This window comes from Cyprinodon tularosa, unplaced genomic scaffold (genome assembly GCF_016077235.1).
Source record: "Cyprinodon tularosa strain WSP-4 unplaced genomic scaffold, ASM1607723v1 ctg32, whole genome shotgun sequence".
NCBI classification, from domain to species: domain Eukaryota; kingdom Metazoa; phylum Chordata; class Actinopteri; order Cyprinodontiformes; family Cyprinodontidae; genus Cyprinodon; species Cyprinodon tularosa.
In genome coordinates, this window is record NW_024039030.1 from 864,121 (window position 1) to 882,233 (window position 18,113).

Below are 18,113 nucleotides of genomic sequence, written 5' to 3' on the forward strand. Positions count from 1 at the left end.
ACCTTTGCTGCACCGAGCTTTGAAAACAGAGCTGCCCCTTAAAGCCATCAGAGATGGCGTCAGAAGGATGTGAGCGAGGGACTTCTCAAGCTGTAGAGCCCTGAGGCTACGCAGATTCAGTTTCCACCATTCTGGCTCCAAAAACAAAGGAATTCCTGAGAAAATCAGGGCAGGACCTCACCCCAAGCAACTGCGGCTTCTCCTACCCCCACTTTCCTCTTCTCTCTCTCTCTTTCGCTTTCCCACACACAGTCAAACACACACGTCACATAAACACACAGCACGACAAAGGTGATTTCATGCCAACTTCAATAAGGCATCCTCTCTGTCTTGTTAAACAATCATGTGGATTTAATATTTTTAGTGTGACATCGTTATAGAGGCGTGTCATACATAGATCTAGGTGTGTGTATAGGTAGCATACTGCCAGGTCATAATTCATACTTGAGTCTAATATCTGTTGTTGTTGTTGTTAACCAGCATAGACTTGCTCAAAGCAGACAGTATTTTCTTCATGAAGTAGCACCCTTTAAGATGAAGGTGAGGCTGCACAGAAAATGGAAAACTAACCCTCTCATCCGTCCCACAACGCAATCCACCTGAGACACGAATAGTGTGATGTTCTTGCGCGGGCCTTTAATAATGTCAACACGCGCCATTCAGTTTCTACTCAGCGGGGGCAGGCATGTAAAGGTCGCAGTATGGCTGTGGAAAGGATACATTAGAGGTGTGTAATAACAGCTGCTGGACATGATCCCAAGTAACAAACCCTTTGTCGGAATAAAACAAGAGCTGGGGGAGCATAGCGAGGCGTCCTGCTCCCTCGAGTCAATACAGGATTCACAAGACAAAATGATTGGAGATTTTAGGAAGTTGTACAATCCTCTAACCACTGGGCCACTACTGTCCATAATGACACACAGTTCTACAAGCTATACAATCAGGAGAGAATACCTTTGAGCTGTCCATATTTACTTTGAATGCTTGTCTACACCAAAGATCAGGCCTGAAATGGTCCCCATCAAGCCCAAGAACCCCAAATGCTTTGAGCAGGCAAAAGCCCAAAGCATTTGGGGACTATGGCCTTCTTTATACTTTATTCAGTCACACACACATCCACAAGCTGATATTTGATATCTGAAGCAGGTAGACGGACAGAAGTATAGCTGCCATACAGTCAGTGCCTTCTGACCACCAACACCTAGAGAGGCAGAGGAAGTGTCTTACCAAAGGACAGTGGCTCGAACAAGCAACCCACCAGCTAAAGGAAAGACGGCTACCTTCTGAACCAACATCTTTGTGTTAATTGTAAGCATAATACTGTAAACCTAATACTCAACCCAAATCTAATACTATTTGTATTTCTATTTCCTACCAAACGTTTCAACAAATGCAATTTGTAACCTTTGACCAGCTTATAACTGAAATATTCATGGCTACATTTCCTTCCCCATGGGTCAGGAATGTGGAAAGTCATAAATCAAACAGTTAACTGCATAAAATATCAAACATCCCAGAAAGCTTTGTAAGCCGTGTAAGAGTTGTTTTGTTTACAGTTTGGTTTAGAGCGCCACAGGAATATTTAGAAAAGAGCTAGGCAGATTATCATGCTTTTGTCACTGTGACAGTGAGGAGAGTTTATTTGAATGAAAGATTTGATCAGATCTGGATCAACCTCGCCCTGCGTTCCTCAATATTCCCTCATAAATCATCATTTCTATTGAGTGCACACAATAGAGACCGCTGGATATTATTTGCCAGTACAATCAAGCGGTTAGATTTTGTGAAAAGTAACCAAGAATGTTTTAGATACAGGCAGCGTTGCTGGTTTGTCAATAATATTTGCCAGATAATTAAACAGCCTTGGGAGACAATGATAAACATTGTTTAGAGGGGGCTGATCCCTGGCAAGCGCCAAGCTTTGTGTCATCCCTGTCTCCGGAAAACACACGATTACCCTGCTCTCATTACCGATATGATAAACGACGGATTGCGGCGCGTCTTTGGATTCCTGGTAGGACACAGGACGCATAAAGGAGTGAAACACCACCCCTGTAGCAGAGAGCAAGGTTATCTGTGTTGTGCTGCAGATGAAGTGAGGGATATTTAGTCATCTTCTATCCAGATGAGCAGCATTCAAATATATATCATGAATTCCAGCATTTATCAATTAACTGTTTATTGTTCAATCAACCCCTGGCTCCCTCATCTCTCTCTCTCTGTCTGTGTAGTCATTTCCATTGCCCACCAACCCATTTTTTTTTATTTTTTTAACGGTTGGTGTATTCACACAGAGGTTTAAATATGCCCCTTTATCTGAGCCGCCCAGGCAGGAAAATGAAAGGGATGGCGGTCCTTAGAACCCTGGGAAAGCGGCTGGCTCTGCTGCCAGTGTCGAAACTGAGGGGAGGGCAGAGAGCGGGCATACACACTGCACACAGTAACACACTTTCTGCCTCCAAAATAGAGAAATCGGGAAGAAAAACAGTCTTAGTAAAGCAGTGAGGCTTATGATTATATGCCAATATGATGTAAGAGGCTCCCCATAACAACTATGACTGGATGGTGAAAATCAACAGCTGGTGTTGACTCCTACTCCCTGCTTTCCAATAATACTGGGCCTCAAACCTCCTTCAGATTTGACACATTTTGTCATGTTAAAACAACAGACTTCAATGTATTTTGAGGGGATTTAAAGTGGACGACCAACATGAAAATGGCACATAGATATTGGAAGACAAAATAATATCAATAATCATTGACAATAAATCTGAAATATGTGGTGGCATCTGTTTGTTTTGTTGTATTCAGCCCCTTTGAGTCAGTTAAAGCACCTTTAATCTCCAAGCACGACATTAATGCTATTTTTATAGCAGGTTGGAACATCTTGTGTGTAAGTTTTTAGCAAATCACATCAAGCTCATGCAGTTTTCCAAGTCTTAAGACAGATTCTTAGCCAGATTCAAGCTGGGACTTTGACTGAGCCATTCCAACAAACCAATACACTTTTACCTGAACCTCTTAAATCCCAAACCAATTCAAGGAAGTTTTGGATGTAAAAAATGAAAATAAAAAACACAACACTATTGTAATACAGCCTGGTACATATGGCCTTCTTTATTTTCCTAGAAAATCTTTGAAGAACATCCGTGTTTAGTGTCTCCTCTCAAAACCTAAGTAGTAGACAAAGAGTAATTACCATTTAAAAACACGGTTAATTTGCTTTGTCACAAAACAAGACGTATGTCTCCCTGGAGGGGACGCTGGAGAAAATTTGACTGAATATCAGCCATACCCATGCATATCCCACGCATCCTGCAGCAGAAACACCAGTAACAGCAAGCACTCCTGCTGACTAGACAGGAGACTATTTATAGCTGAATTATATCATGACAGAAACATTAGGTGTTTTCTCTTGGGAAAATTATTTTTCATGATCTATGAGCCAAAACGATCTGCAACATACTGTGTAGAGGGATGCTGATGTTGTCTTAAAAAGTTCATGATTATATATTGCTGGTACTTTTTTTTGCCAGATGGGGTCAGCTACCGGCACAACAGAGAGAGACAGGAACTCCGTCAGTCATTTTCTGACAAACAGAGCCATATAAGATGTGTAAGGTGTGGGCACCTCTTGGAAGAGGCTCCAGTGGCTTGCAGGAATGCATCTGTAACTACAGAGAAAAGGCAAATACAGACAAAACAATAACCCCCCCATCCAGCTTGAGCAGGGACTAATTAGTGACTGTACTTACAATTCAAAGAAAGGGGGAAGGAGAGAAAGGAGAAGGAGGGGATGCACAAACAAAACCCACACTAACACATACACAGAGCACACAGTCGGAGGATGAGGACAATGAGTTTGTTTAGCTTAAACAGGATTTACAAGCCAAACAGACACACGCCAACGCCACTCACTCAGACACATAATATTGCTTTTGTGACGCGACCCTTTCCCTCTCTCTCTGTTACAGAGGCACACACTAACTCAGCCCAGCTCTGTGCAGATTTCATCAACAATAACCAAAAAAAAAAAAAAAATAAGTGAGGGTAATTGCTTGTGTTGCTGAGAAGTCCTGAGTGCAGGCGGTTCTGGTGGGCGAACAGACAGATAGAGGGAACATTTTGTGCCTCCTGTGTGTTCTTTTGACTCTCTTATTGTTCCTGCTGGGGCAGAGTGTCAGTTATGATTCAAGGACCCCGCTCTCTCTCCGCAGAGGAGGAGAACAGGACGTGGCTATTGTGAAATTCCCAGAATTTGTCATCAAAGAAAAAAACATACAGGAGGCAGACACAGAAAGGGTCAGAAACGTTACTCTCCCCTGCAAGGTCTTCTGTTACCCCACCTCACAAAACTATGCATACTTCCTGAACTACTGTATCGTATAGTAGACCAACACAAAGAAGCTCATAACCCTGAAGTGGAAGCAAAAAGAAAGAAAAATGACTAAGCATTACGGAGGAAAAGGGTGATGCAGCATGAACAAAATCCTAATCATGAAGCATGATGGTGGCAGCACCATTCTTTGGGACAAGGAAGCTGGTTTGAGTTGAAGGGGAGATTGATTGATTTTAAATATAGGTCAATCCTTGCAGAGGAGCTGTTAGATACTACAAAAAACATAGGTCCAGAGTGACAAGAATATTGTAAAGAATGACTTAAATTCAGGAGTTAAATCCAACCAAGATTATGTGGCAAGACTTGAAAACAAACCGACAGAGCTTGATCTGTCATGGGAATGGTGCAAAAATGTCTCTATGTCTAGAAAGCCATTTAAAGACCTTCTCCAGACATATAGATTGAAATTCACAGTAGTGACAAAAGGTTGAGAATCTCAAAGGGTATAAGTACTTTAGCAAAGCACAATGATCTCGCTTTAAAAGAAAAATTAAATGACTTAAAAGGACCAATCTCCCTGATGTTGGCACCGCTCAAGGCTAAAGCAGTGGATCTTCAGAAACATTTACATTTCTTATTTAGTCTGTGTTAAACAGCAAAAAACTGGTTGACATTAATTTCAAGGCTGCAACTTGTTTCAGTGATATCATCATGATTTATAGTTGGAGTTTGCAGCTGGTATCCACTTCTCACAGTGGGCTTTAACAGCAGCAGCACTCCTGGGACTCAGTTACAGTAGGTGGCCAAACAATGCCGCCCATCTCTCCATGAGGTTAAATGCCTTTGGAAGGGATTCAGCATTATTCACAATGACTTTCCCGCCCTCCTCCCATTGCCGTACGAGTTCAAACCAGTCCTGCCTGAGCCACAAGCAGAAGGATGCCAGTGAAAAGCCAGGTTTTCTTATCCCATCTCATCTAAGTCCATTTTGGCTTCTTCTACCAAGCTGATGTCATAACAGTCGGTCAGGAGGATGACTTATTCTGACTTATCTGCTGGCTGCTCCAGCTCATGTGTATTAGTTCAATGATGATTACCAGACTTTAACTGGACGGCAGAGCTTAACTGCAGACTATTTAAGATTGGGAAATATTTCAAGGTCTGACTCAAGAGAGCAAGTTTAGAATATGCCCGTATTTTCAAAACAGGTTTCCCTTTACAAAAACATAGAAAATGGCACAATGGAAACCAAAAGATCAGCCTAAAGCCAAAATTTAAGTCAAATTTCAGACTAAAGCAAAGACGGACGCAATGTCTGGCTTTCCCTCTGGACATGAGTGGGTTGGCTCAGGCTGAAGGCAGACACCAGACAAACAGACAAACAGAAACGTGTCAAGTTAAAAAAAAAAAAAAAAAGGAAGACATTTCTGTCAGCAGTCCAATGGCCCAAAACAGTTGGATGAAATGTCAGGCAATCAAAAGATCGATTAGCGATCACCAGGTTTTTAGCCCGTTCAGCAGGCTGCAGACGCACAGAGAGCACAGAGGACCATGTGTGAGTCCTGTGAACTGCTGAGTAACAGAAAGCTAATTACTGCGACATGTGCAATAGTTGTTTCCTCCTGGATGGCCTTCGTATTCTACTTACTGCTTCACAGAGGGCTGGGGGTTCAGGATGCACTCACTGCCTCAGTACCTCTAAGCACAGAGAACAGACATACCCAATAAACTGTGATCATGATATACCGGTACATGCTCTAACTTGCAGCAACCTGACATATGTCTTGACACAAACATTTAATATTTCTCATCTTTCATGTTTACTAATGTGGTGCTTAGAAGGGAGTATTTTCTATTTGTCTGCTTGTTTGCTGAGGGACCAAACAAATTATTGCAAGCAAACTTTAATCCTTCTTATATGTAGCTAGATCTCCTGTCTCTGTTGTGTTTTTATGTCAGTAATGTTCCTATTAGTTTTACAAACTATTTTCAAGATCTTAACCATTTGTAATAATAAAGTTTGGACTTTTAAGTGAAGACTCTTACTATAACCTCTTAAAGGAATAGTACACCCAAAACATGATTAGCCTTCATTTTCTACTCACCCCCATGCTGAACAACACTCTGGAGTACTTTTTTGATATCTCAAATGCATCTGGAGATCTGGGAGGCTTCTTGCTGTCTGCTGACATTCAAATAATGGAGGTCTATGGTGCCCGAGACAGAAAGGTCCATAAAAGTCCACAAAAAACATGTCAATATTCCTCCATACTGCTCGTCCAATGTATTCCAAGTGTCCTGAGTGGGTAGCATCCAGAATTTACTCGAACCGAAGTAATTTAGAATGTTTTTAGAGCATAAACAGTAGTGTATAGGATTTCCTGAAAGCGTGCACATGCGCGTTCACGACGCTACAGAAGCCGGCAGACCAAACCAGATGAAAGTGCGCATTCAGCGTCTGCTCTGCCAATAATGCAAGCGTAGAAGAAGAAATGTGCTGTTTACCTGTGCAAAGAAAGAAACAACGAAAGAAAAATGTCTGTGGACTTCAGTGTTGAGGAAGAGCATGAGTTCTTTGCCGAGCTGAATGCGCTGGTTTGGTCTGCCGGCTCTGCTCTATCTGTATATTCTAAATCACAAAATAAGATCCTTTTTTGCAAGCTTTTTATTCAGCAGTGTCACTAATTATTATTTCCCTCCTTTATCCTGACTTAACTGGATAAATTCATATCTGGACCTGGATTGTTCCACATTAAAACACGAATATTATAAAGTATGGTGTGCATTTTGGGAAACAAGGTGCACCTTTCTGCAGCGATTCACAAAGAAATTAGCGTGTAAACCAATTTGCCAATGATAATCAGGATAGAAACTAAAAATTCAATGTTTTTCACGCCTGCGAATAATACAAGGTTGAATTTGGAAAATTACTCTTCAGTATGAAAGTTGTTACTTCAGAAATCAGTCTCAATGTTAACTCTTTTCAGTATTTTCAATTCTTTTTTTAGTAAGGAAAAAAGGATGTAGGAACTGTCTAGAAAGGAGAATGTATGTTTTGCAGACAACTGAGAGATGTCAGCAGATACCAGCAAATTGAACATACATTTTAAGAGCAAAGCTATTGTCTCTTTTATTCTTCAAAAAAAGTTGGAATCTGTCCCTAATAGTAAATGCTGGGATGAGGAAATGTTTGCAGTATTTTCTAATGTTAAGGTAAGAGTTGAGTGACTATTAAAGGGAAATAGTTTGTACTGAGCGCTCAGAAACACTGTCTGGATGGAAATCTGTTAATGCTATTGGTGCACCTTTGTTTGTTTTGGGTCTAAATGAGGTGCAGTTTAATAAACAGGTTCAGTATAAAATCCAGATTCAAGAGTAAAAAAAAAAATGCCAAAACAAAACTGCTCTTTTAGAGTTTTAAATGAATGTGGGTTTTATTTGCAGGTTTGTCAGCAACTAAAAAACAAAAAATGATCAAAGGGTTAGCAAGTGGTGATGTTTCAAGTAAAAGATTTCATCTCTCTGCGAAAAAGAAAGTCTATTTTTGTTTTTATAAAATTCAGATTTATATCTTTTTGATAAATTAACAGGAAGGAAAGTCTGGAAGCTCAAAGGTTTCCTCGAGCTGAATTAGCATTATTTTTATGGCACACAAAACGCATACAAGACTTCTGAAGGCTCTTCAAGTCCTGAGTGTCAAAGAGGCAACCCTTTTCCCGCTGCATTTCCAGTGTGACCCATCCACAGTCTGGCAGTCTGTGGAGAGCCACAGGATCCAGCCTCACAGAGCCCGTTTGTATTTTCTCCCATCCTCTGAGCTTTTGAAAACACCCAAATTTGATTTTAGAGTGAGTCTACAGGAGCCTTTAGCCTATTTACTGAATCAGATGTCCCTCTGTCTTGTCTCGCAGCCCGCCTGCTTGCCTGCCTGGTTGGTTGCAGAGAGGCCCCAATAGGGACAACAGACGGAAAGAAAACACACACACACACATTTCAAACACTTGCAGATGACTTTAATTCCTTCTCCTCATTTGTTGCCAATTTATTGGGTAACCTACTTTGAATTGATGCTTTTTCAGAATGAGTTATAACTCCTTTGGTTTGTCAGAAGGAGGTTTTAAAAGAGAAAGAAAAAAAAGCAGGCTGAACAGCAGCACTAATTAATGTGGTGCGGCTGACAAGTGTTGCTCCTAAAACAATTTCATTACATCACCAATTTAAATTACAGAGGAAGGAGACACTGGAGGTTGCGCTTGTTCTTAGTGTGTTTACACACTTTCTTAGACAGACACAAAGAGGGAGTGGAAGCAGTGTAACAAACACCAGCAATCCAATGCAACACTTTTGCAATGAACACAAAGCCAGATTCAAGATTTTTGATAGGTTTTTTTCACCTTAGATAAACACGTCTTTTTGTAACAAGAATAACATCTCTGTTATATTTCATAAATCTGATTATGGCTGGGCAATTATAATCACAATTTAGAAAAAGAGCTATTTTGAAATCACAAAGGCAGTCAATTTTAGCAAGAGTAAGACACCAAATTTCTGGTGGCAGAGATACACTTAAATTGCTTTGCCAACACACAGGTGACCTTTTCATGTAAAAACTACAGTCAAGTCCTGCAAAAATGGACTCATTAAAAAGAAAACATACGAGTTCATGGAAAAACGTAAACTGTGGAGTAAAACAGAGACATGCATTTGCTTAGTGCAAAGGAAAATTACAACAAAAACCGCAATCATGATATCGTTTGAAAATGATTGCAATTTATATTTTTGGCAAAATCTTTCAGCCCTAAATCTGACAAAACTTTTATGCAGCTACCTGTAAACATTTTAAGACAAACTAATTTTACTCTCTGCCAATAAGCCTCCTTATTGTTTTTTGTGTATCAGAGGAAGAGGTGCAGCAGCGATCACGCTTTACATCCACACACACAATCACATTTTTTCCCCACTTTTTTTTACACACATTAAAAAGACAATAACCACAGTATTGTCCAGTTAAGCTGTTCTAAAATATCACATTTGGTATCACTGTAAATCTCCATTTTCCAGCATAGGAATATCAACAACAAAAAACAAACTTCCCCTTTGGAATATTTTACCATAACAACAACGTTTAGAAAGAGAGGATTTCAGGGTTGAAGCTTTTTAAGCAAAATTAGAAAAGAAAAATAAATGTATTCTTTCTTTTTAAATAGATCCTGAAATAAAATTAAATAAAATAAGAAAATACAAATAAAACTCAAAACATCAACACTTAACTGCCCTGATTAACGCAGTATATTCCTATAACTCCATCAGTGTGAGAATGTGTGCATGAAAGGGTGAATGACTGACTGTCGCACGGAGCGCTTTGGGATCCTTGAACTTGATAAAAAACTAAAAGTACAGGGCATTTATCATTAAATAATCCTCGTCTGGAATGAGATTAAAACGTTTTCTAATCTTGGATCCAACCACAATGCCATAGTACTTTAGCACTTATCAATAAAATGAAAGCAAAAATCCACAGATCTACAAACTATTTTTAACTCAAATTGAAGAGCAATGACTATTACTACTGTAGCTAAACAATAAATTTTGTCAAATGTGCTATAGTAGGTTATTAAGAAATAAAAGTAACTTTAATAAGAGTCCGCTTATGTCCTAACCCACATTGGTCATGTTTTTTTTTTTTCCAAATGCCACAATTTGTCTTTTATTAAACCTACATCTCAATTCAGCCAGCTGAATGGCAGTGGGAAGCAAGATGTGGGAGTTGGGGGATGGTTGTTTCACTCAGGTAAAGCACTTTGTATTGTGTCTGTACAGAATTGTGCTATATAGATACATTTGCCTAGCCTTCTGTTATACTAATGGCAAAAGCAACATTTTCATTTGCTGCTTCATGTCCTGGGGCAACTTGATTAAAGCTTTCTGATGCCAAAAACAGTGAAATTGATATGCTTTTGCATTTTTTAAGCCAAAACTTTAAAAAAGAAAAAAAACAACTACCTTGAAACAGTTTGGCACTGGTAATAAACAAAAATACTTGTCTGTTTTTTTAACAGTTGCATAACAAGCAATATATTTTTCTTGGTACACTGGCTATAAATGATTTAATAAAGTCTCACTAAAAATTTAAAATACCTGAAAGAACAATGAATTATCCATAAAATGCATATGATGTTTTCATTAAATAAGCTTAATTTTGATAAATATGTTGTCTGTTACAGGACTAATAACTGTTTTGCATCTAATTAAATTAGATGTCAATATGACAAACTCTTGGGGAAGGGATTCATGCTAAGAATAAGAGCTCCTAAACTCCAGCTGTCCTGTAGCAGGGTGGAGGGTAACGCTGAGCTTAAGCCCAGATTCCTCGACCTCTGCTTCTGTCCATTTCAGGTCTGTTGCAGACTGCATCAAGGAAAAGCAACGCCAACTGCATCCTATGGTAACGGTGTCGAGCTCCGCTCCGAGTTCTTTGACCTCCGAAGATGCACATGCGAGAGGTGTGGACCAGAGCAGAACAGGAAATAGAAGTTGCTATGTATTTTGGCGGGGAAGGACAGAGAGCATGTCGGTGGACGGTGATGTTTGGAGGAGTCATGAAGAATGTGGAATGGAAACCAACATGGAAGGGAGCCAGGATGTAATAAGTGTTCTTTGCCGTTTCATTCTTTTGTCCCTCTTAATCTCTCTCACCATTTTCCACCATGTTTATCCAACGCAAACAGAGTTGTTTTGGTTTGTTCGATCATACACTGAGGCGGTGTGTTAACGTCTTTACATTGCGCTCATTAGTATCGTATAAACTAGCGGATCGACCCGCATCTGATGTTCCCACTGTATGCTGATGGAGCTGAGCTGTTTGAAGGAAACTTCAACACAGGTCACTTGCCGAAAACACGGGTCAGTGAGCCGTTCCCACTGCCACTAAAAGCAGATTTTTTTCCAGTAGGAAGGGGGTTAAAACAAAGTCCATGTGAATCTCAAAATAATATCAACCCATTAACTAACACTAACTTGACTACCAGGAAGAAACAGAGGGGCAAACTCAGTCAACAGTGTGAAGCGACAGCCTGGTCGCAGGTTCAGTGTGAATGACTTTCTGCAGCAGGTCTGCACCGCAGCTGTGCCGCCTTCAGTGTAAGCCCAGCCTAATGAAAGAGCAGCAGTCTCCACCTCCTCCTCCCTCTCTCTTGCTATCCCTCCTCCCATCCTGAGCACCCCCCCTTCTCTCTCTCTCTCTGCTGCTGCTCTGCCCTGGCTGGCCTCACATCCAGACAGCAGGAATTTAACGGGGAGGGTCTGCCAGACTTAAGACACAGGGCTGCAGGCTGAGACCAAATGAGGCACTGCTGGTTACCAACACAGATTCTGATTTGGGGTTTTGTGCAAAGCAAACAGGATGCACAGCCCAGTCTGTAGAGAAAGATCAAGGGTGGGTGTGAGCACTGCAAGATTTCTGGGAGGGCATCAGCTTTATGGCCATCTGGGCACTGTAACCGAAATATTCCTAATACAATAAAAAGCATATCATAATTAAAAGGTATCTGCTTTGAATAATAACCCCCCTAAAATTGGATTGAAAGATGTTGCAAGAAAGATTCAATCACAGATGTCCTAATTGACCTCAAACTGGGAGACATTGGCTTTCTGGAATGAATTCAGCAAATAGTGTCATGCATGCAAACCGAAGTGCCAAACATACAGGTGTTGTATAACACAGCAGAGCAGAGTAACACTTGGACATGCCACCTAATTGCATTACAACAGGTAGCCGATAATAGCCTTGATGGGAGTCAACAAGCCCAGAGACAAACGGCTGACTGGAAGCTAAGTGACAGACATTCATCCGAGCCACCAGCTGATCCACACCACACATAAACACTAAATCAGCTCTCTAACAAACATATTCCCACTGTATGGCCAGAGCGCATCCCCCCCTTCTTCTTTAAATAATCCCAGCAAATGTTAGGGGTTGAGCGCAACTCGCTGGCACGATGTTTACATACAATGGAGCAAACAGTCTGGGCTATTAGAGCGCTCCGACGCGCAGCCACAATTTGGCCCCTTGACACCAGCGGCTGTTGAAAGGTTTCCAGGAGGTCAGCCTATTGTTAGCAGGTAGTGTCCGTCCAGCGGGAGGCACAATCCCCAGCATTCAAACTTGGCTATTCAAGAATAATTCAGCAGAAAATAACCAGGTGCGAAACTTACTTTCTGCTCGAAGCTCAGAAGCAAAGGCGCGTATTGTTCCTTCCACGCCGCGTGTTTTTACGGCGCTCCGCTCCTTCGCTCGCTTCACTTCACAAAGACGATGTGAGACAAACCCCGAAGACGGTGTGACTGACTGACTGACTGACTGACTGAATCAACTACCGTAGAGCACGGCAAGTTGAAGTGTCAGATTACACTGGCTATTCAGTTACCAGAGAGGAGCCGTGCGCGGCGGCGCGAGGGAAAAGGTGGCCCAGATTCCCATCAGCGCGCGGAGCTCATAATAACGTCATAATAACATGTTCACTGTATATTAAAGCTTAACTTTTTGAGCTGTATATATATTACCTACTATTATTATTAAATATTAGTAGCAATAGTATTGTTGTTGTTTTTGTTTTGTTTTTTTTCCAGATTTAGCAAGTCGTTTTAATTAATTTAATTGTGTGATTTTTTTTTTTACTTAATTCATGAACTCCGCAATAAAAATGTATTTAGAATGCCAAGTTCACAGAATTAAGTTTCAGCCTACGGAAGAGGATAAGGGTAAGTGGAAAAAGACAAAAAAAGTTAAAAGTTTTTTTAATTTTATTTTAGTATAATATAAGAAAAAAGTTAGAACTGTGACTTTAATGTCAGAATTCCGACTTTAATCTCAGAATCCTGACTTTTTTCTCAGAATTCTCATTTCAATCTCAGAATTCTGACTTTTTTTCTCAGAATTCTGACTTTAATCTCTGAATTCGGACTTTTTTTCTCAGAATTCTGACTTTAATCTCAGAATTCTGACTTTTTTCTCAAAATTCTGACTTTAATCTGAGAATTCTGACTTTTTTTTCTCAGAATTCTGACTTTAATCTGAGAATTCTGATTTTTTTCTTAGAATTCTCCGTCAATCTCAGAATTCTGACTTTTTTTACTGAAAAAAATCTGAAATAATATTAAAAAAAATAAGTTAACTTTTTTTTTATTTATTCAGTGACCATAATCCTCTTCCGTATAAGCCAGCCCATTTCTCTACTTCTTTTCTTTTTTTCTTTTTTTTTTTGATATATGTGCAATCCCTATTTGGTTAACAAATTTACAATTAAATTACATGATCAATGTGATAAACATAGAAAAAGACATACATTTATTTGCAAATATTTAATTTGATAATATATGACTTGATGGTCTCAAAATAAGAGCAGTGGCGCTAAAGAAATGCAATTTTTATTTATTTCAGTTTGTTTTTCAGTTGTTTACCTTTACTTTTTACATTTAAATATGATTGCTTATATTCTATTCTTTTTTTTTTTTTTTTTTTTTTGTAATTGCAGAAAATACTCCTAAATATTTATTGTTTATTATATCAAGAGAATAAGAGCATTGTTAACTCTTCCGTTAGATGTTGTTTGGATTCTTAACCACATAATGCAAGCAGAAAAGCTAGCAGCTCCACGCGCCGCTCTCCGTGTTTTGCTGGCAGCCGTCCTCCTGTGGAAGCCTCGGAATAACAAAGACGTGTTTGAGAGCAGCGGCAGGCTGGGCTGAGCGCTGACGTCAAGGAACAATGTATCTCCTCCCGACACACGCGCACCCGCGTGAACCCGCGCACGCACGTCTGCACGCAATCTCTTTACTTCCCCTGTGTTCCCAGTCAGGCAAGGCTGAACTCCCCCAGAGGGAGGGCCGCTCAACTCGCAGCGCATCAGGCACAATCATTCACTCCTCGTGCGGTTCCAGCATGCAGGACCTCTTCAGTGTGTGTGGAGAAAAAGCAATGAATAGCCTGATTGTCAATTTATACCACCTGAAAAATTAAAACAAATAAAAAAAACAGGTAAACTAGTGTCGCACGTGCACCAGACACACACTTTTTTTCTTTGGGCTTAAATATTTTGATTGAAGAAGACCAATAAAAGTTATTTTAATTGCACCTACTCATTTTACGATTTCTCTTCACACTGTGTCACAAGTCCAAAGGTCAGAATCCTGTTTGCAGTTCTTAGCTCAAGCACCTCTCTCTTTGAAGGGAAGGAAGTTGCTGCCATCCTTTTAGCTTCCTGCCTGAGGGGTTCCTGACACTGCAGTGTATGGGCCTGAGCCTGCTATCAGCAGGGGGGGGGGGGGTCTGTATCAATACATTTCAAGGACACCCAGGCCCTCTGGTCGAGGCAGCGGTCCACACTGATGGGAACAAATGCATGCAGTGACATCAGCTGCTCAGGCAGTCCCTCATTTTTATTTCAGGGACGCATATTACTACAGTGGAAATTAGGTTTAGTAGTCAACATCACATATTTTTCCTTTTTTTTTTTTTTAGAGCTCATATTTTTTCAACATTTAAAATGGCTTTTGAAGACAATCCATATCAATGGGTGATTGTTCTAAGATTAATGACATGATGGATAAGCCTTCCTTTTTGTAGTCGAGACAAAATACTGGAGTCCCAAAAAAGAGTTGATCAGAAATTTTGACAATATCTTGGAAAACCTTTTGTGTAAAAGCAAAAGCTTTTCGACATTTTCTTTAGCTCTTTTTTTGTGTGTGTTAAAGGGGGGAGTGGCGGCCTAGTGGTTAGGGCATAGAGCAGACTGCCAATGTGGCTCTCTGAGCAAGACCCTTAACCCCACACTGCTCCCCGGGTGCTCCACCATGGCAGCCCTCTGCTCCCCAAGCGGATGGGTGAAATGCAGAATGAAATTTCTCCAATGTGAGATAAATAACATTCAGTTATAATTATTTTTATTATTATTATTAAATAAATTTTCCAGACTCTTTTGATCCTATTAATAGTTATGTTCCAAATGCATAATATGCCTTTTGGTGTTTTATTTTTGCAAACCCACACCAGTATGAGGTGTCACTGGTCCCCCTTGTTTTTCCACATGGAGTCCTTCAAGTAGTTAAAACTTTTCTGGGTGCAAGATAAAGAACATCTGTGGGTGAGGGGAGTAAAATACAGCAATTAACTCACACAATTATAGTGTATTGTGAGCATTACTCGTGTCCTATCCCTCTTGGCATCCAGCATTTTTTTGCACTTTTTCACACTTGATCTTCCCTGTTTCTTTATATACGTCCATTTAGCACTGCTGAAGTTTAGAAAGTTATTCTATATGACTAGTCCCTGTAAAGAATATATGTATTTGGAGGTTGTTTCTTTTTTGGTGCTATTGGTCATTGTGATGATTTATTAATTATGAATATTTATTTTGTGCACAACTATCAATAACTAGATATGCATCCTTTTTTATTTGAGGACTAGAGCTCCCCTTGCAAGGATCCCTTGGAGCTCCCCCTGCAAGTAGCCATGTAAAGAGCTGCTGCTCTTGGTTGTTGTCATTCTCTCCAGTAATGTTCCACTAGAATCCATACTACATTCGTCACATTAAACAAATTTGTTTACATATTGTGGGGATTTTTCCTCTGAGACACTTTCAACCTCCTCAGATTCAGGGAGTAATTTTGCTGATTTGGGATTAGCAGTTATGGTTCTATTGTTTTTAGTCTGTTCATGATATCTCATGTTCTGGTTCATCCATCAAGTTTTTCTTTTGGCCTTATTTATAGCAGCAGGGCGAGGGAGTCAAAGCGCCTGCAGTCAGTCAGGCCATCCTGCAATTCAGAAAGGAACACCTTTGTTGCCGAGCTTTTTGTTGCCATTGCATGACATGCTCTTCAGCCTCTCTGAATTATTCAGTCAGCTGTCTGCCATGAAGACTGATGGATTATAATAAGTGTGGCTCCGGTTTGTATTGTGCATCATTTCATGTGTGCAGAAGTTTAAATACTAAGCAATTGCTTAAAGAAAACCAGCTTTCTCTCAGAGAAGTATGTTTTGACAAGGTTAATCCTGATTGTGTTTTAGTGCATTTACTGCATGAAAACTTCTAATGCTTCCAAACATCTGTGACCATAAAGCCGAACTCTTCTCCTGACTTTGTTTAAACACGAAATGGTTCTTATTTCCGTTTGCCACCTTTCTGCTACTGACCTTGTTTCTTTGTGCTGAAACAGCAGGGGTAGTGATGGATGCCATTGTAGTTACAGGATAGGGGGGTTCATGCGCTGACTTCAGCTCTCTCGTTAACATGGAGGTGTGATGGTGGTTATTCTGCCGCTAAGCTGAAGACCCTACAAATGAGGCGTCACACTTTCAGGAGTGACTTGCACCAGTAAAAAAGTCTCTTTTTAAACCTGCAGAGCTGCGGTGGTAGTCAAATAATTTCTAAATTTTAATTTGTGAAAAACTAATTTAAACTTGAACAAAAATACTACTGTAAGTGTGGTCTACTATGAGCCACTGTATTAACTTCTTAAGTCCACAACACTGAGCCATGGCTCATCATAACACTTTATTTAAGAACTTTAAAAAAATTACACAAATAAAAATTGCAGAACAGAAAAGTAATAATATAAGCTCCTCAAGGACAAGACAGTTAAGTTAATTGAAAAGAAAAGCTTTTTTGGGAAAGGAAAAATGCATTTTAAGAGCTCTAAACTGAGGGGATGAGCTTGAATTAACTGAAAAAATAAGATGAAGCCAAAATCTGTTCAGGCATAAATGTGAATAAACAGAAAAATTAAAAATTTGGAATTGGTGATTATTCCATTAAACACTAAAAAAATCTAGATTTATCTGAAAAGTTCACATTGGGTGTTTAAAATCCATATTTAAAACTGAGCATGCAAAGATTTTAAAGATTAGTGTAATATGGAGAGGTGGTAAAGGACTCAAATAGCAATTTCTGGTCATTTTGATCACTTGAAGGGAGAACTTGAGCCCCAATCAGTCTGACTAACTATTCAATTCAATTCAGTTTATTTAAATAGCGCCAATTCACAACACAAGTCATCTCAAGGCACTTTACAGTTCAACCAGATCATACAGTCAAATTGATACAAAGTTTTCTATCTAAGGAAAACCAGTTGATTGCATTGACTCATCGACTCAAATACAATCCCTCACACTAAGCATGCTTGTAGTGACAGTGGAGAGGAAAAACTCCCTTTTAAAAGGAAGAAACCTCCAGCATTTATTTTATTTTGTACAGCTCTCATGACATTTCCATTTCTTAAATTACACCAGTGATCAAATGTAAACAATGTGAGAGAAAAAAAGACAAAGTGCAAAAAAATTATAAAAATGATGTGGAAGTTCCAAGCATTAAATATATATGTTGCAATTTGGAAGTGTTTTGGTTTGGTGTTATCAGTGTGTTTCACAGTCTGTGACATGATTAAGAGTTTCAACAGTTCAGCTGTCTGATGGCAGTGGGGAAGAAGCTGTTTTTGGACCTGCATCAAATGCTACAAAGCCTCTTCCCACAGGGCAGCATGGAGAACAATCCACGGTGGGGTTATGAGGGGTCATTGATAATGTTACGGGCTTGGGACATGCAGCGCTGGGATGAAATTTATTTTTTGGAGGGAAGAGGAGCCCCGATGATCATCTCTGCTATTCTCACTACTCTATTCACCTTCTTCCAGTCTGCGGTGCTGACATGTTGCTGACAGACATCTGCAGGAGGAAGCTGAAATCAAACACACAATCTCCACACTGAACCACAATTGC

At 39.9% G+C, this 18,113-nt stretch overlaps 1 protein-coding gene across 5 annotated transcripts in view; it reads right to left on the reverse strand.

Moving 5' to 3' along the window:
* The window catches only part of zmiz1a (zinc finger, MIZ-type containing 1a), a 127,535-nt gene extending 114,766 nt beyond the window's left edge, over window positions 1–12,769 (reverse strand). For 2 of the 5 annotated variants that reach the window (XM_038293092.1, XM_038293091.1), the window contains exon 1: window positions 12,554–12,768. The gene's annotated coding sequence lies outside the window, so the exon portion shown is untranslated. Of the gene's footprint in view, window positions 1–12,553 lie in introns of all 5 variants that reach the window. The other 3 variants (XM_038293090.1, XM_038293089.1, XM_038293087.1) reach the window with 2 other exon arrangements.
* Window positions 12,770–18,113: the final 5,344 nt, after the last annotated feature.